A 20,632-nucleotide genomic window follows, 5' to 3' on the forward strand; every position below is an offset into this window, starting at 1 on the left:
ATCCACTGCTCAAAGTTATCACTTTTGTTAAGAAAGAATGTGTAAAATAGTTTTTAAATTTGTTTATTTATTTATTTTTTCAACATTCATTTCCACAAGATTTTGAGTTCCAAATTGTCTCCCCATCTCTCCCCTCCCCCTGCCCCAAGACACCATGCCTCATTTATTGTGAAGTCTCCTTTTTAATTTTTTGATACAAAAATTCAGTTTTCTTCCCCTTAAAATCAGATTAGTTTACTTACTATTTCATAAAATTTTAAAATAGCTTCACCAGTTTCATTTATTAATTCAGTAGTGTTTTTGCTTTCAATTTTGTTCATCTCTTGTTTTTCAGAATTTCTAATATTTTCTTCAGTGAGGGGTTTCTGATTTGTTGCTTTCATTTTTTTGTTTAATCCTCAATTTATAGCTTTGTTCTTTTTCTCTTTTGTTGCTGAAAACATTTACAGGTACAAATTTTCCCTTGTTGTTGTTCAGTTTTCTGTCTCTTCATGACCCTATGGACAATATTAAACTAATACTGTCAATGAGGTTTTCTTGGCAAAATACTGAAATGGTTTGCTATTTTTTTCTCCAGTGGATTAAGGTGAACAGAAGTTAAGTGATGTGCCCAGGATAACACAACTTGTAAGTATTTGAGGCAAGATTTGAACTCAGGTCTTCTTGACTCCAGGCCTAGCATTCTATCCATTGAGCCTAGCTGCCTCTAAATTTTCCCTAAAATCAGCTTTACCTGCACCACATATATTTTGCTTCATTGTTTCATTCTTACCATTTTCTTTCATGGGTTTTACTATTCTTTTTATAATTTATTATTTGGCACTGTTTCTTTAGAATTAAGTTTCGTAGACTTCAGTTTATTTTAAATTATTTTCTCTATGAACCTTTAGTAAATATAATTTTATTGAATTGTGATTAATAAATGATGTGTTTGCTATTTCTGATTTTCTGCATTTTTTTTTTGGTGAGGTTTTCATTCCTGAACAGTGGTCAGTTTTTGTAAAGGTGCCCTGGACAGATGAGTGTATTTAAACTCCTTTCTGCTCTTTTTTGGTAATCCTCAGAGATTCATCATGTGTAATGTTCCCAAAGTTATATTCAGTTCCTAGTTTCTTTCTTATTAACTTTTGGTTAGACTTGTCTAGGTATGAAATGGGCACACTGAGTTTTTTCACTATTGTAGTTTTACTGTTTATTTCTCCTTGGAATTCTGTTAACTTTTCCTATAAGTATCAAATGCCATGCTATTTACTGAATAAATATTAAGTATTAATATTGAATTTTATGGTGCCTTTAAGCATAATGTAGTTTCCCTGAATATCTTTTTATCATTTATATTTTTTATCTTAGTCTAGTCCAATAATATAATTACTATCCCTGCCTTTTTGAAGCATAATAGATTCTACTCCAGTTCTTCATTTTAATTCAGTGTGAATATTTATGTTTTGAGCATGTTTCTTATAAACAGCATATTGTTTAATACTACTTTCTACTCTATTCTGTTATGTCATTTTATTTTGTGGGTGAGTTCATCCTATTTCACCATGATGATTGTTAGTTATGTATTTCCATCTTCTGGTCTTGTATATTTTCATCTCTTTATCTCCACTTCCCTCTATATAAATAAAAAGAAAGTGGTAACAGGGATGAAATTTGCTTAATACTTGTGATGTATAAATGAAGCAATCTCTTTTTTTCTTACTTAATACTTAATAGTATTTTATATTTTCCAATTACATATAAAGATAGTTTTCACCATTCATTTCTATAAGATTTTGAGTTCCAAATTTTTTTCTTTCCCTCTCCCCTCCCCAAGATGGCAAGCAATTTGATATAGGCTATACATGTTTTTTAAACATATTTCCACATTAGTAATGTGAAGGAATCAGAACAAAAGAAAAAAACATGAGAAAGAAAAAAGAAATAGTATGCTTCAATCTGCATTCAAATTCCATAGTTCTTTCTTTGAATGTAGATAGCATTTTCTATTCTTTTGGGATCATGGTATAAGCAGTCTCTTTCTATTCTGGTTCCCCTCTCCCCTCCTTTTTAGTCTGTCCCTGATCCTAGGCTTTCACTCTTTCTTCCTTTCCTTTTAATCTTCCCTTTCATACTCTCCTGTCTAGTATTAGAATTTTTGTTGTTTATTACTGTTCTCTTACTTATCCTTACCTATTGTACCCTTTATATTTATATTATACCCTTTACCTTTATGCCCTTTGTGAATGCCAAGTAAGGTGGAATTTTTGTTGTTTTTCTTTTGAAGTTCAGTTTCCCAGGCTTATGCTAAATTGCAAATATCTGAAGGATTAATCTCCTTTGAACCCTGGTAATTCATGGCTGTAGCACATTAGGTGCTGAGGCACATAGGTTTTTGTGTCTTTGGGCACTAATCCAGTCAGGTACAGAGTTTCAGCACTACATAGATTGGCTCTCATGCCTTCTGTGCTGAGTCAATCAGATTCTGAGAAAAACTGTATATATAGAAAGTGTTGAGAGGGTGAGTGAGAAGAAAGAATGTGTGAAGAAAAAAGGAGAAGAAGAATAAAAATGAGCATGGTGAATAAAAATGAGCATGAAGATAGAAAATGAAGATGAAAAAGAAGATGAGTTGAGCTTTGAGTGCTGAGCATTGATAGAAGCAGCAGCAGCAGCAAGAACTTGCTGGGGAGGAGGAAAACTCAGTGAAGAGAAATTCTCTGGAGGGGGATCTGCCCATGCTTAGCTCAAACCCCTTTTAAGTATCTGTTAGCAAGGAGCCTCTCTGTAAAAGTGAATTGAAATGGTGGTGGTTCTAATATGTACAAATATCTTTGTTGTCCTGTTAAACTTTGTTTTCCCAGAAGCTGGGGGCAGGAGCCATGGGGGTCGGCTATGCCTGGACTCAGGCAGGAGCAAGGAGAATTTGGAGTGGAGCAGTTCCTTCCTCTATGAGCTGAGACATGGAGCAGGAGCAGAGAGCTGCCTGGGTGTAAACCCAGTAAGGGGCTCAGGAGGAAAAACCCCAGACCTCAGGAATCAGCCCCAAATCAAGATGGAGGGTTTGCAGCAAGGCAGGAGCAGTGAGTATGTTTTCCTTCTGTTTCCCCCTGAGATGGTTTGGGACCCAGGGGGTGGAGTTGTTTATGATGGTTGGGAGGAAGTGTTATAACCCCCAGGTCACCCACCCTGTTGGCTTTGTTGACTAGGCATCCCTCAGAACTTGGAAGCAAAGGCTGGAGCAGTGTTAAGACTTATACTCTTTGGCTCATTCAAGCATGTATGCACCTGAAAGTTCCAGGTGGGAACTTGCAGTGGTGTGGAAAGGACACACCCCCAAGAGGACTTTTAGTATTTGGACACTTTATTTTGATTAAGGGAATTGTAACTTACGTAAGTGATAGAGTATGTTGTATTTTCTGCTACCCATGGGGATGTGCTGAGCTAGGGAAGACCCTGGCTTGGGATCTCCTAATTGTATAAACAAGTATTTGGGATATATTGAATGATATGTTTTGTTTGAAGCCATGTGGCCATCCTAATAATAAGTTGTTAACTTGCTATGCTATGTTATGAATGCTTTAGTTTCTTGAATAAGGTTTATTTTTGAGCAACTAGAGGACTTGTTATACCTTGTGAGTCACCTCCTTAAATAAATATATATTCACAGCAGCAGCCCTCAAGTGTGCTATGGTGATTGGTATTACACCCTTATACCCCTCCTTTTCTTTGTCTTCTCCTATTTCCCTGTGGAGTTTAATGTATTTCTATACCACACTCTGATTATATGTATATCAGTGTATGCAATTATGTTCAACCTATCATTTAGCCAGTGAAGATGAAAGTGAAATTCATGGGATGCCCTTTTCTCTAGCCTTTTCCTTCATATTTTTATACTCTTCTTACTTTCCTCACACTTTCTTCCCCAGCATAGTTCCCTATTTTTCCCATTCCTGTCTTCTTCTAAGACTAACAAAACAGAATAACAACAATCCCTGGGCCTTTGACTCCCTTATTTAACTTTCTTTATGACTCTTGAACAATGAGGTTCTAAGAAGAAATCTGTTTCTTGTCCTTCTACTAGTATGTAAATAATTTATCCCCACGTTATCCATTCCAATTGAACAAACGTATATATCTTTCTATATTTCTCTTGACTCCTATATTTTTATTTCAAAGTGTCACCTTTGCTCTGGCCTTTTTCTCAGATTTTTCTCTTGTAGAATTATGCAGTTTTGTCAGGTTATTCTTGATCATAAGCTTTTTTATCTTTTGCCTTTTGGAATATCACATTCTAAGTTCTCCTTTTCTTTTTTTTTGTGGTAAATGCCAAATGTTATGTCATTTGAATGTAGTTTGTTGGTAGTCAACAAACATTTTTTAAGTGCTTACTGTGAGCCATATACTGTGCTAAGCACTGGAAATACAAATACAAGCAGAAAGAAAGACAATTCCTGACCAAAAGGAGCTTATATTGTAATGAAGGAGGGGAACCATAAAAGGAAGCTAAAAAGTGAGAAAGGGGGTGAAAGGTAAAGAGAAGGTACTTACACTGGTGAAGCAAAGAGAAAATCTGGAAAGCCAGCAGTAGAACCCAGAGAAGAATGAAGATATGGCTGGCCTGAGTACTTTCCTTAAAAAAGAGTTTCTGGGAACTAACCAATTAGAGTGAGGGACTGCAGGGGCAGAGTGTACTTTCATTGAGAAGGCCAATCATCTCTGATTCAACTTTCTTATAGCTCTATTCCTGTGACTTCTTATTTTACTCTAGAAATATATTTTTATGATCTCATAGCTCTGATTTCTGAGGGGGTGGGGTTGGTAACAAAAATTTAATTAACAGATAACAATAACAAACAATAACAATAATGCCTATATTTCTATAATGCTTTCGTAAGCATAATTTCATTACACATTTGGTCTTGAGAGGTAACTTCACACATATATAAAGTGGGATGCAGAGAAGTTAGGTGACTTGACCTGGAAGGTCCCACCCCTCGTTAATTACATATTCAAAACTACAACCTACATCTACAATGAAAATGGTTTTCCTTCCCACGCCTGGCTTCTAGTACTTTGGGAAATTATTTAGCCATTGCTAATAGGGTAGGGCCTAGGACAGGAGAAAGCTGAAACTGAAAGGAAAAGGAGGCACCTTGGGCCATCATAAATAGTAGGACCAATCAAGGAGCAAAAAAAAAAAAAGGCTTTGATGAGAAAGTTTTCATTTCAGATTTCTTTCATGTTCTTGTCTTCACTGAAACCCAGGGCCAGAAGACATTGCTATCCCTGGTCATCTTTTTTTTTTTTGGTAGTGAGTGCTCTTTATTTTTTCTATCACCTACTGGGACAGAAGAAGAAGTTGACCTATTTCTTGCTCTTCATTGCTATTTTCCAATAAAATGTTTTTTATTCTTATTATTTTCGAAAGATCTTTGCCACCATCACTTAGATGGTCCACTTAATCCCTCTATGTCACCTGGTGTAGTCCTTTGTTGCAATCATCCACTGTTGTCTATCTAGGTCAGTCTCCTTCCTTACCTAAGGAACTCAGGAAATGGCTCAGTCTTCCTCTCAAACTTTTTCCTCTTTCTAACTTTCCTGTGATTGTTGATGGTATCATCCTTTTCCAAGTTTGTCTAGGCTCATGATTTTGGTGTCTCTCATTCTCTAGTCCCCCACATCCAATCTGTTGGCAAGTCCAGTCAGTTCTACCTTTGTAACTTGTCTTGCAAATGACAAACACAGTTGATTAAGAACTGACTGAAGCTGCTGTAGTCTCCATTTCCAGGCCAATGAATTACCTGGTTCTGTCATTTCCAGCCTCAGATTATTTTGTAGGTCTCCCAAACTCTACCCCCCAGAGATTGCCCAGCTTTCATTATGAATTTTTGCTTGTTATGCAAAACAATTTACCTGGTGAAACTATGAAATGCCTAACCCCTCCCACCCTCAACCTAGTCATTCCCTCTGCCTTAGTACCCTAGATAAAGTCTGTTCCCAGACCCCTCCTGGGGTACCCCAGAACTTTCTGTGTGGTACTATGAGTGGCAACTCGTATGATCTGATTAAAGACCTCCATTTTGTTGTACTGAGTGTTTTCATTTAAAATTCACATCGATGCATATGTCTCTTTCCTTTGACACTGCCATCACTCTGGTGCAGGCCCTCATTATTTCATGCCTGGACTATTGCAATAACTTCCTGGTCAGTGTCCTTGCTACAAGTCTCTCCCCATTCCAGTCCATCCTCCCAAGTTGCCAAAATGATCTTCCCAAAGTTCATGTTACTTCTCTGCTCAATAAACTCTAGTAATTTCCAAGTACCTCCAGGATCAAATATAAAATAAAAGCTTTTGATGGGGTGATGGGACCTGGACCTCTAAACAGGAAAATACTATGTCTGTGAAAGCAATCCAGTCCCTGAATTTTCCCATACATTTCAGCAGCCCAGATCACTGGATCCTCTGCCCAAGACAACTGGCCCACCCCATCCCACCAAGATTGCCTAATTAGCTTACTTGATAGTCTACAGTGAAAGTACTGTTGAACCTGGTTCATCCCAGAAACTTACCACTTCTTAACGCCATCCAGATCCTTTTACTATCTCTTTTGTATATAAGCATCAGTATTGTCCCTAGTAAGTTGTTGGTTCTCTAAGAATCTTGACTTCCTTATTGGCATTACAATAAACCTTGTCATTTGACTGGAAGGTTTGAGTGTGTGAATTCATTACATGTAGATGCTGCCCTGTACCCTGACATTTTAGGGTTCCCAGCAATCCCAAACCTCATCAGCTTTTAAAACTCTTCATAAACCTGACCCCTTCCTACCTGTCCAGGCTTCTTATACCTTATTCCCCTCCAACTACTCTGTGATCCCGGAACACTAGCCTCTGTTCGCATCACAGGAAATAATATCTCCCATCTCAGTGCCTTTTCACTGACTATACCCTGTATCTGGCCTCTGCCTCCTGGATTCCCTAGATTTCTTTAAGTTTCAGATAAAATCTCACTTTCTCCAAGAAACCTTTCTGGATGATTCGCCTTAATATTAATGCCTTCATTCTGAGATTATCTGCAATTCATCTTGTATATACAGTCAATCTTCAACTTGCACAAGTAACATTCCTAGAAAATTCCATTAAAGTACAAAACACAAATGTTGATACAATGAACCTGTGGGAAATAGGGGGGTCAGTTCCCACAAAGTATAACGTTTCACTAGAAATTGCTGAAAGTATACTTTTCTGTATAGGATTCTTTTAAACAAAATATTAATTCTGATAATATGCACCTTTCCTCACATGGTAACCATGAAATAACTCATAAGATGAAGTACACAAAATAACTTGTTAACATGCAAAACTTTTTTTCACTAATAATTCCTTAGAATTCTGTGACCTTTTGTGCTAAGATCGCAATAAAAAACACATTGATTTCACACAATATTCACTTTTCACAACACATAAAATCTGCAGTACCATAAATCCTGTATAAGCAAAATTCTTAAAACTAAAATAATTTTAACCTGAATCATAACTTTTACTATGTCAGATGGTGGTGATAGGGTATGATACTGTATATTATATTGCTAGAAATCTTTTTTATCTTAGTTGCCATCTGAAAATCAAGGGAGAGGTTGTCACTACTGTCAGAAGTTGCTGAGATTGGGTGAAGTCTTGACAAAACTTCTGACACTGTCTTTCACTTCTGGTGGATGACATTGGAGATTGTGAAGGACACACCAGTTTGAAATAATGCATTGGCAACATCTGCTTCATGCACAATTTGGGTTCCTTAAGGGTCTAGGAGTGTGGGAACATAGCAGAAGAGAGCTGACATTTAACTTTGAGTCTGCGGTCGATGACAGGATTGGCAAACAATGAAGACATGCAATGAATGCATAGGGAGTTCTTTCTGGTTGTTCTGATGTAGCTGATGAATGAGGTCAGTGAAGTGCCTTGTTGAGTACCAGTCACTCCACAAACCTGTATACATGATCATGCTTCTCATTTTTTTCTCCACTGTACACAGCTGTGAGTTACCAATGCAAGATTGAAAATGACATTGCTGCTAAAATCATGGGAATGCTTGAATTCCCTTTAGTTAAATGTTGGAATGTTAAGGATTGACTATATCTTGCTTATATATAGTTATTTGCATATTATTCCTTTAGATTGTGCACTCCTTGAGAGCAGGGACTATTGTTTTCCTTTCTTTGTCATTACAGTTGCTCAAACTTGGTAGTTGACTAATAAATATACCTGTTGTTGATTTGACTTAAGGCTCTTATTACCGCTTATCTGGACTATATAAATCATCTCATTGATGCCTATTTCTAGTCTTTTCCCTCCGCAATCCAATCCCCCCCTCCAAGATGCCAAAATGATCCCCTAAGGCATAGATCTAACCACATCACTCTGTCTCTCAAAACTCTTCAGACTACTTAGATCCAGTAGGATAAAATACATATTCATCAGCCTTGAACTCCATAACCTGGCTCCTCCTTTTCATATTATTACCCTTTATTCTGTATTCTAGCTAACTGGTCTACCAGTTGTTACATGAATTTGACATTCCATTTCCTATCTCTGATCTCCTATCTTCATACTTTCACATAGAGTATCTCATATACTTGGAATGCTTGTCCTCCTCACCTTTGCCTCTTAGAATCCTTATCCTTATTGAAAGTTCATCTTGGGTGTCACCATCTTCTACAAAAAGCCTTTCCCTATTCACTCCCCTTACTCCACTATTTACCCTTCAATTACTTTGTATTTGCTTAACAGTGTGCATGTTTTATCCTCTTCACCCATCTTGCAGAATATTAAGTTTCTTGAGCTGTTCAGAAGATTTTGTAATATATTTTTTTTGGCTGAATTCTACTATTTATCTTCTTAAGAATTGAAAGCTCTCATTTCTGTTGTTTTATTTACCTCCAAATCTTTGTGAGTAGGTAATGCAGGGATAACTAATTTTTTTTTTTTAAATAAATGGGGCATAGAAGTGATGAAATCTGACCAAAGTCTCCCAAGTCAGAGACAGAGCTGGGATTGGAAGTCAAGTGTTTTGGCTAGGGCTTTGTTGTTATGAAGACAAGAACGGTTCTTCCTTTTTTCCCTCCCTTTGTAACCATAGTGTTTTAATTTGGGGTCTGGTTTGTTGACTGGTATGATGATGGCAAGAGCATAGGATTTGGAAGGTCTGGTTTTATTTAGCTCTGCTGTTCAACCACATATGGGGTTTGGGGGAAATTACTTCCCCTTTCTGGATCTCCATTTCCTCAACTGTAAGATTCTATGATTCTGGATGCTGCTACTTTAATAGATAGTAAGAAATCAGTGAGGATTAACTGATAAGGAGAGATAAGATGATTTAAATTTTTGGGGAAAATACAAAATCTGCCTTCTCTACACTATGGCTTCCATTTTATACCTGACTTAGGGGGAAAAAGCATTTGTAAGGACTCAGATATATGCATGCCTTTTTAGGTTAACTTTTTTTGGTTACTAAGTTCTAATCTTAACCTCCTACCTTGGCTGATAATAAGAAGATCCATAAAAGAAGATTTTAACATTCACACCCTTTTCTTTCAGCTGGCTTTTCCTAGAGAAATCCCCCCCATTCCTTTTCCTTCTCAATGATTGTATTAAATTGCCTTCCACTGACACAAAAGGCAAATGGAAGGCCTGAAGCATGAAGGAGTGGTTATTCCCCTCTCCTTAAAGCAGAGAGTCTTGTTTTACTGAGGCTTCAAAAAAATCTCTCTATGGAGGGGGAGAAGCTGACTTGGCTAGGTCTAGCTGTTCTACTGAGGTTCCATCACTGGTTAATCATTTGCCTCAAAGCTCTTCTCTGGCAAACTCTGCCATATAGGCATTTCCTTTTTTGGTCAGACATTTTTATTGAAGGCATCAACAAAAAAGTTACAGGTACATGATGAGAGAAAGGAAACACAAGGTCAATGATGTTCTCTCTGTAGTTGTGGTGATTCCAGATTTAGTGTTTTATTAACTCCCAGGTACCATCACTGATCTCTGATCAACACTCTGCTTTGTAGATAGTTTCTGTTGCCCTGAACAAATTCCCCTCAGTGACTGTATTTCAAGTTTTTCCTATTGACTTAGCTGTAGTGAATTTTTTTTTTTGGTTGCTGTTGTTCAGTCATTTAGTTACGTCCAACTCTGCGTGACCCCATGGACCATAGCACACCTACCATCCTCCACTATGTCTCAAAGTCTAACCAAGTTCATGTTCATTGTTTCCCCATTACTACCTATCTTAATCCTTTCCCATTACACCTGTGGCTCTCCAACCTGCATTAATTATTCTGCTCTCTGATTCAGCTTCTTCCTGACAGAAATGGTCCTGGTTACTCAGAGGAGGAAGGAAAGGTATGGTCAGGTCAGGTGCTATGCCCTTGGGTGCTTACCCAGTCACCCACAAAACTAGAATTAGGAGTTAGATCTGACAAGATGGCTGGAGTCAATGCCTTCTGCTCTGTTTCCCCTCAGATTTGGCTCTCCCTTTACTGCCCAGGCTATCTCCCAGGTAGCAATTTGTTCTGTTTGCTCTAGGGTAAATACCTGTACTCTTATAAATGTCCTGTCATTTCTCCTAGATCCTAGGTGTCAACCTTTATTGTGTAGACGAGACCAATTTGTCCTATGTATAGATTCTTTGCAGTGACACACCCAGCATGACGCAGCACTCAGGTGAATGGCAGTAGCAGTAGCTTCCTGATTGCACAATCGCTCTGCCTTAGGGACAGAGGTTCTATTAGAAGAGAGAGGGAAAGAGAGAGAGAGAGAGAGAGAGAGAGAGAGAGAGAGGAGAAACAAACAGACACAGAGACAGAAGGAGAGAGAGAAGGATACCTTCTTTCTTACCTTACTCCTACACACCTTCCCAATCTTTTGCTCTGAGAAAGGATAATTTGCATAATTATGCTAGAAAGGTAGCAAGAATTAAAATCCCTACGGAATGGAAGAAAGCTGCTGAGGATCCCTTTACGGAGCCAGAAGACAGAAGCCAAGAGGGATGAGCATCAGAGAAGGATTGATCCTTTGGAAAAAATAAGGTGACTGAAGACTTCAGGTCATACAGTAGTGGACGATAGGTTTAAAAGAAACTCCAAGTAGTCGGTGCTGGTGAACCTTGACTATCACTCAGGTAGGAAAGACAAAGCATTGATGGATTAAGGGTATTTTTGTGTATTTGGCTCTTGGGTGGTAATTGGTTGTTCACTTCTTTTCATATCTTGTTCAAGTGGGAATGTTCTCTTTCCTTTCTTCTCCCCCAGCACTTAATGAAAGGGAAAAAAAAACTAATGATGCTTATTAGAGGATACAATAAGAATATACAGCAATAGGAGAGAGAGAATGAGCCTTGAAACCAGGAAAAGCTGGGTTCAAGTCCAGCTTCTGACACATGTTGGCTATGTGATCCAAACCCCCAGGCAAATCACCACCTCTCAGTGTCCCAGATAATTCTTTAGTGCCATAAGTTGCAGAGGAGGTGTCAACTTGCATTGATAGAAGGAGACCACTTACTGAAGAGTTTCCTATATAAGTGAGATCCCTATCCCTTAAGCAGATAAATGTGCCATTTCAGGAAAATGTCTATGGGTTTTTGGTATTTGAACACGGTATATATAACATGGAATCTAGAAATGGGACAAGTAGGACTTGGTGTATATATTTTTTATGCTGTTTGGAGAGTATATCTTGAGAGCCTCTCTCTCAAGTCACATCAATAAGCAGTTATTAAGCATCTACTATGTACCAGGTATTGGGCTAAGCAGTAGGGATGTGAAAAAAAGGCAAAAATTAATTCATACTCTCAAGGAACTTGTAGTCTGATGGGAAAGAGAATATGTAAGCAATTATGTATTAACTAGATAGATACAGGATAAATTGGAGATAATAAAGAAAGGGAAGGCATTAAGATTTAAGGAAGACAGGGAAAGGTTTTTAGATGTCACTAAGCTTGTCTGCCTAGCAATTATGTTACTTCTTTGTGCAAAGTACACTTTCCTTTGGAGATGGCAGGATATGTATTGAACATTTTCAGCTATATACAACGTTGGCTATAGCAACTGCGAAGATGGGCAGATTCAAGGAACTGGAAAATTGATAAGCTTCAATTCTACTGTTAATGGACCAGTTTTTAATCCTGGGCAGGTGTCTGCTCCCTGGTAGTCCTAAAGTACATTTCAAACTCTGACCTTCCAGAAAAGGTCAAGATGATCATAATCTCTGAATAACTGCTAAGGGGGAGAGCATAGAGAACTCCCCCAGGGTCATCTGGACTTAGGTTGTCATTTGGATGATCCACTGACCCTGGGGAATATCACCAAATCTTAGATTTTTCATGATCCCTGAGGCTATTCAGTTCAAACTATTCTTCTTCACCTAAACTAGAATTCCCTTCACGACATGCTTAGTAAGTAATTCACATTTACTTGAAGATTTCCAGTCAAAGGTAATCCACTATCTTGGGCTTTGTGAATTTATTTTTAAAAAACCACAGCGATTTGACAACTATTTAAATGTAATTATTGTCATTTTAAATTTTATTTTGCATATTTAAAAATCTCATTTTGGTGAAGCTCATGAGCTGTATTAGACTACCAAAGGAATCTATGACACATCTCTGCACTATGGGTATGATACCCCTCAAAACATAGTACAGTTATGCCTTCACATCATGGGGGTTAAGGTTACAGTACGCCTGAAATCTGGAAAATCCATGTAAATTTTATCTTTCCCTTTGTACCAAAGAGGAAGTCTTAATTATTATGGTATTAAAAGATAAAATGTGTTGATATTATATAATACTATACATATATTTTATGCATTTCTGAGTTTCTAAACTTTTTCTGTGTCATCTGCTGGCCTTGGCGTGTCATGTGTGGCTTTTACAAAATTCCCTCCAAATTCACATTTAATTTCTTACGCTGACCCACAATGAAATGTGGAAGGGATAACTGTACTGGCTAAGTGCATGACAGTGCATTGGATTATTAAGGATAGATGTTCAAGTAATTGTGTATTTCTACCTTATTACATTATACCTTGATGAGGACAGGAACAGTGTTTTATTCAAAGTTGGTATTTCCCTCAGTGGTAAGTGCAGTACTATGTACATAATAAGGTCTTAAAAAATGTTTGTCAAAGTCTATGCCTACTTTCCTATCTCTGCAAAACTTTAATGAGAATAATTAATTCACATTCAATATCCAATGTCAATTTTTCCTAGAGAAGGGAGCAATGAGGGCTTTTACCATCTGTTGCTGTTATAATTGTAATCCCAGGAACAGATTGTGTGTTTTATTAGTACCTTCCTAGCAAAATAAGGAGAGGCTTACACTAAATGGGTTATTCAGTAGGTGATGAATTCTCTTGCCATAGCAACTCATAAAACAAAGAAAAATATAGAATAGTTATTAGTCCTGTGTGACCCTTCCATTTCTGTCCTTGCAGTCTCAAAGGGTACTAATAATTGTAGGATTTTTTTTTCAGTATAAACATTAACTTTGCTGTCAGTACTATGGAATCCAATGACCAGAAGGTTGTCCTTCTCAACTTATATGAAACCAGAAGACAAAACAAGATTACAATTAAATAGAAAAATGGCTTGTACAAGGTCTCTTTGGAATGGAACGGTGCAGGTGTTTTTATTGTACATCTTAGGGTAATAAGAACATTTGCTGGATATTGACCATTTCATATTGTAGGGTTCATGGTAAGCATTTGCAAAAAGATCACATTACTTTCAGTTTCTGTGCCAGAATCTGTTGCAGAGGATAAGGAGGCAGAAAATTCTACAAAGGATTTGATAAGACCCTATAAATTCAATAAATGTGCTTTATCACTTTGTAACTTTAGCACAAAGGTACATATACGGAACAAAGGTAAAAGTATGGTTTAAGATTAAAAAAGGAAGGAGGCCAAAGACTTGTAGACTCCAAAAAAGTCTCATGGTTATACATTATGCATGCTTTCTTCAAAGAGAGTCGAGAGCTCTAATTATGGTAACAAATAGCTTTACAAAAATAAAATCAATTATTCTTAACAGAAGGGAAATTTACTAGTAGATACTGGGGGTGGGGTGGTCATTTGTGAATCAGTTAGTGTACAGTCAGAATACCAACTTAATGCAAAAACTAAATCATTATCAAGTTCTAAGAATAAAAATAAGGATATATATTCCATAAATGAGACAACTCCAATCTGACCTATGTAAATAGTTAACTGACATTGAAAAATGGGAAATGGGTTAAAAAAGACAAACAAGACCCAGACATCAATGCAGTTTCTCAAGGCATTTGACAGATATAAATCAATTATCACAATAAGGAAGCCAAAAGAGTCTGTAAATACACTTGATCACTTTGTCAGGTGAGGGCAAAAGTAGTTTAGAACATAAAATCATTTGCAAAATGTAATGAGGGAGGATGAGACAAGATATGAGCAGCATGGCCTTTTAAAGAGCAAGTAATGGAGGAAAGAGAGTAAAATACTAAAAAGCTTGACAAAATACTCAATCCAGATCATTTCAAAAGTACTGATGGACGAACCTAGAAAGAAAAATTGGAGGAAAGGAAGGATTGAGATTTCTGTTTTTCCATCAGTTTCACTGAAGTCATCACTTATAGAGTCTAATATAGTCCCTGGTATTCTTCATAAGTAAGTAGAAATGACACTAAAAAACAAACAGAAAGAGCAGCAACTGTATATATTAAAATAAGTATATACAGAGGAAGTCTATATGAGAGGCAGCACAATACTGAGGAAATTGGGGGATTGATTTCCAAGATATCTGATAGAGGGGATAATATCAAATGCTTGAAAAAAATAATGAATGTTATTAATATCAAACAAAGGCAAAGAAAATAGCAATTCTTGGCTCACATACCTTATTTCCTATTTCTGTATTTTTAAAAATTTGTATAACCTACATACAAGAGAAAAAAAACAGATCATTTAAATAGTCCAATACCAGAAAAAAGGAATTGAGTAAGCCATGAATGAACTCCCAAAGAAGAAAACTCTAGGAGCGGTGGACTTACTGAGTGAATTTTATTAAGAATAATTAATTCTGATACCACATAAAATGTTTTCAAAAATAGGAAATAAGGGGAAGCTTTATTCTGTGGTGTAAATATGATCTTGACACCTAACTAGAGAAAGACAAAACAGAGAAGAAAACTACCAATATTTCTAATGAATACTAATGCAACTTTTAAAAATGAACAAATAAGCTGCAACAACATTTTTAAAAGATTATGTTCTATGACTAGGTTTCATGTTCTATGACTAGGTTTCATTTATATCAGGAATATAGAATTGGTTCAATAGAAGAAAAAACTATAAGCATAATAGATCATATTAATACATACTATGCTATAATATAATATAAAACCTATATGATTATATTGATAAATACTTAAAAGGCTTTTGATAAATTCCTACTCCAGTTTCTGTTAAAAACACCAGAAAATTTAAGAATAAATAGGCATTTCTTCAGTATGATAAATAGTATCTATCTAAAACTGAGAGAAAAAAATATATAGATACATATATAACCTGGAGAAAGGTTGGAGACTTTCCTAATAAGGTCAGAGGTAAAATAAACATGCTAATTATCATTATTACTATATAACATAGTGCTGGAAATCTTAGCTAGAACAATAAGAAAAGAAAGAGAAATTGAGGGAAGAAAAGACAAAAAGGAAACAAAAGTATCACTTTTTGTACATGACATAATGATCTATCTATAGAACCTTAAGGAAAAGTCAACTAAAAACTAAAATGAAATGAAACTGTGCTCTCAATTTAGCCAATTTGCAGAATAAATCTCCACATCATCAGCTTTCCTGTACAATACAAGTAAAGCCTAGTAGGAAGATATAGAGAAGAAAATTCAATTCAGACTAATGACAGAATGCATAAAATATTTGGGAGACCATGCAAAACACACCTAGGAATAACTACAAAACACTTCAAAGAAAAAAAAAACCTGGACTTAAATAATTAGAGGAATATTTATTACTCATGGAAAGGCTGTGTTAATATAACAAAAATAACAGTAATATTCAGTGCCAAACCAACCAAAAAGAGAGAGAGGCAGAAAAAAGAATAACAGTTTATTTGGAGGAACAAACAAAAGATCAAGAATTCCAAGGAGGCAATGAAAAAAAGTGGAAAATAAGGGGACCTGGTAGTACTGCATCTCAGACTACATTACAAAGCAGCAATCATTAAAATGAATTAGAACTAGTTAAAAAATTGGGAGTTGGTCAGTGGAACAGATTAGGTACACAACATATAGAGGCAAATAAAAAGTAAGTGCAACCAGCCTAAAGATTCTATTTTCCATGGTAAGAGCTCACTATTCAACAAAAATTGCTGAGAAAACTGGAAATTAATATGGCAGAAATTAAGCATAGATCAATATCTCATTCCATAGATCAAAATAAATTTCAAACACGTATATGGCTTAGACAGAAAAGGTAACATAAGCAAATCAGAGGAACAAGAATGAAATTACCTTTCATATTCATGGTGGTGGAAGAGTTCCTGATCTAACCAGGAATAGAAAGGATTACAAAAGATAAAATAGACTAGTTTGGTTGATAAACAAACAAAACCAGTGTAGTTAAACTTAATAGAGAGAATGCTTCCTGGAGAACAGTCTTTGCAGCAACCTTTGATAATAGTCTGCATTCCAAGAAAAAGAAGGTACTAATTCAATTATATAAGAGTGATGGGGACTCTCGAACAGAGAAATGATCAAAGGATATGAACAGGCAATTTTCAAAAGAAAGAGTTAAAGTTACAGCCTTATGAAAAAATATTCCAAATCACCAGTAATTACAGCAGTGAAAATTAAAGTAACTCTGAGGTTCTTATCTCATATCCAGCAGATGGGCAAAGATGACAAAAAGCAAAACAGAAAATAGCAAATGAATGCTGGAGGGCTGTAGTAAAATACCCTAACTAATGTACTGTTGGTGAAACTGTGACTTGATCCAGCCATTCTGGAAAATAAAATGAATAGTAAGATTGCTATCTGTTCTCTTTTCATCTTTCAACATTTAATTTCCTTGCTTGGGTTTATAGCCAGCAGGTTTAGTAATAATCATGAACAGGAACCATCCCAGTTATCCTATCCTATTCTATTCATGGCAGTGGATAGAGTGCTGGGTCTGGGATTAGGAAGTACTAATCCAAATCCAGCCTCAGACACTTACTAACTGTGTGAACCTGGGCAGGTCACTTAACCTGTGTTGGACTCAGTTTCCTCATTTGTGAAATGAGATAAATAATAACACCTACCTCCAAGAGCTGTTGGGAGGACAAGATAAGATAACAATTTTATAACACACTGCCTGGTGCATACTAAATTCTATATAAATATGAGCTATCACCATCCTCATTCTCATCATTATTATGTATCTATCCATCTCTGTCCCTATTTATGAATAGGGACATGTACACACACGTGCATGTATGTATATATATACATACATACATATATATGTTATTGTTGTTGAGTTGTTTCAGTTGTGTCTGACTTTCCGTGACCCTGTTTGAGGTTTTCTTAGCAAAGATACTGGATTGGTTTGCCATTTCCCTCCCCCACCTCATTTTATAAGTGAAGACTTGAAGCAGGATTAAGTGACTTGTTCAGGGTCACACAGCTACTAAGAGTCTGAGGTCAAATCTGAACTTATGAAGATTAGTCTTCCTGATTCCAAGCCCAGTGCTCTATCCACTGAGATAACTAGCTGCCCTAGATGTATGTATACACACACATATACATACATCACATGCAAATGTATATAGTGTGTATATAAACATATGTATTTATTTACACACACATTTGTGTATAGTTCTCCATATGTGTAAATGAACTTTTACATATAGAGGAAGTAGAAGCTCTCCCCCACAAAAAGAAGCTTGGGATGATCCTCATCTATGGATAATCTCACATGTAAAAGAGTGCTCATGTATCATCATCATGATTCTGGATATTGGCTGTTGTCTTTTTTCTCAAAGAGGACCAAAATGACATCACTATGTTGGGGTCAAGGTACAATATGTTGGACTGTGACTGATCAGACCAGTATGAGCTCAGAATGTTCTACCATGAGTCAGGCACAAATAGTTCATATAATAATATGCTGGATATAATAATAATATATAGCCTCAATGATTTATTTTACTAAATCTAGGGGATGATGATGAAATTATCTCTCTTTCTTAGGGATTCAGGTACTATCCTTCCCTAATTCAGCTTTGTTAGGGGGGCAATAGCTTGAATCTCTTGAGGTGTAAAGCACCTCCAGTCTTACGCTGAGCCAATGTCAATAAATTATGTCATTCAGGGTAAATGATCATCAACTTTTCTTTTATGCCAATGGGAATAAATTTGTAAACAACAGTAAATAATCTAGGAATAAGACTACCTGCCACTTTCACTTATGCTGCTTGAAGCTCTGCTCCTATATTATGCCTTGGGAAATCCATCCTCTCTTCAGTTCTTGTGGCCTGGTGGTGGTCCTCAGTTCTTTTCTTGGACAGCCCTGGAGGCATGATGGGCAGATACCCAGCATGGTAACCATACCTTTCACTCTTTCACTACCCAATGTCATTGGTCTAATCTGGATTTTCCATGTATATGGTTCTTTTTCCCAATGTCTTCAACCAATGCCAAATTAAAAACATCATGGATCCTGTGAACTGTGGATAAAACATTGGCGTGCCAAACTCCATCATTAAAGCCTAGTGCCAAGTCTTGCCTCTGAGGTATACAACTGTGTAACCATGAAGCTACTACCTTTTGATGTTCAAGACAATTCTCTGAGACTATAAAAAGAAACAATTTGTCCATTTGTAGTATCAGAGGTTGTTTCCACATCAGAAGTTCCCTATACTAATATGTTCATGGGTTCAGACAAAAATGAAACCGAACAAAAAGACACACAGGCCTCAGAATTCAACCTGTGCCAGATAAGCCAGACGGTGAAGCTGAGGGTGGGAGCGGTGTGAGAGGAAGAGAGTTAGTCAAAATTCACTGGAATGAGGCCAAGTAGCAGCAGAGCAAATATGAATTTTCTGTTTGGGGTTTATGTCTGGGCAGGAGACGTTGAGTTTGCAGGTATCTCCTGGCTCTTATCCTTACTTCTGAGGATCCATGGGTAAGATACAGAGATAACTTCCAGGAGAATGTGGGTAAAAACATGTGTATGTGAATTAAGTGCACCTCCTTGTATTCATGGGTATGTGTGTCACCAGAGATGTTGGGGTGGATACACAAGGGGTATTAGGATTAGTCTGTGAATGTGAATGTCAAAGTAGATGTCCAATAGTTAGCTTATGTCTATTAATGTTTATTGATTGGTCAGTTCTCTAGACAGTAGACTAAGATTAAAATTTTGGTAGCCCTCTGTCACCATTCTTCACCTCAGTTTCCCCCATCTTATATCCTTCTCATCTTGGGAGAAGAACTCATTCAAAGACTGGATGAAGAGAATTTGAGAATGAATAAAGAGCTGCAGAATCCCAGAATGGGAAGGAACCTCAGAAACCATCCAGTCCAACCTGAATTTGAGGTGTTGCTTTCAATTGAATCCCTTCAAACTCCAGTGAGAGAGAGCTCATCATTTTCCTTCTAAGACAACATATACCACTTTTGTAAGGAAGTTGTTTTTATTTTTCTTATATGAAGCTAAAATGGAAAAAAAATCCAGAAATGACAAACTTGAGAGGAACGATAATGTGATTTCAAACAGGGAGTTACTTGTGAGCAATTAAAACAGCCTGTGTGGGTACATATATAGATACATACATGAATTTCCCAATACCTCCTTAACACTTAGTGATGACCCTTGATTCCTACTTAACTGACTTCCACTCTGCTGCTCATTCTCAATCAAGATGGTTAGACTCTAGGTAGAAAAAGAGATAAACCTGTAATAGAAAGTATTATTATATAGAAATATAGAATAAAAAGTATTTGAAAATAGAAAGTATTATTATACATATAATGGAAGAGTATTATTAAACTGTTATGAGGAATACACAGTATAGACATATGCAAATGGAAGAAATGTGTTTTAGATCTGCAGAAGCTTCCTTATGAATTGTCAGAGCTAGAATGCTAAAATAGGTAAGCTTTGACTCATCAAAAGATAGCTTCTTGCAGACTACCAGGATCTCAAGAGAACTGGGTTAACAAGTGTATGAGAAAATGGTCCAGTTACAGAAAAAAAATCAAACCCCCCAAACACCTCTTTTTTCCTTTAATGAAACCATACATGTCTTTGAATGTCCAGTGGGTTTGATAACAGGTCTTTACATGAGCTGTGCAATGGAAGAGTTTTCATGTATTTATGGTGTTTATTTCTCTTTGTATGGATAGTGTTAAAATTCCAGAATCTTAGATTTGAGAAGGGCATGCAGTTCATCCTTTTACCTCTGGGCTAAACAGTCCTTAACTGTATAAACAATCATCACACAACTTATTTGTGGGACTATTTGTAGAAACACATCCTGATCATGAGCGCATGGAAAGCTCTCTATCATGACACTCTCCCGCTAAATTTGCTTTCTCACTTCAGGCCTTTTCCTTATTGAAAGCATT

General features: G+C 36.6%; 1 protein-coding gene across 1 annotated transcript in view; it reads left to right on the plus strand.

Annotated features, from left to right (window-relative positions):
- Nucleotides 1–10,750: 10,750 nt before the first annotated feature.
- Nucleotides 10,751–20,632, plus strand: part of STYK1 (serine/threonine/tyrosine kinase 1) — a 30,966-nt gene continuing 21,084 nt past the window's right edge. Inside the window, exon 1 of the mRNA XM_072653948.1 lies at nucleotides 10,751–11,152. The gene's annotated coding sequence lies outside the window, so the exon portion shown is untranslated. The remainder of the gene's footprint in view (nucleotides 11,153–20,632) is intronic.

The sequence above is a fragment of the Notamacropus eugenii genome, chromosome 3, assembly GCF_028372415.1.
Source record: "Notamacropus eugenii isolate mMacEug1 chromosome 3, mMacEug1.pri_v2, whole genome shotgun sequence".
NCBI lineage: Eukaryota > Metazoa > Chordata > Mammalia > Diprotodontia > Macropodidae > Notamacropus > Notamacropus eugenii.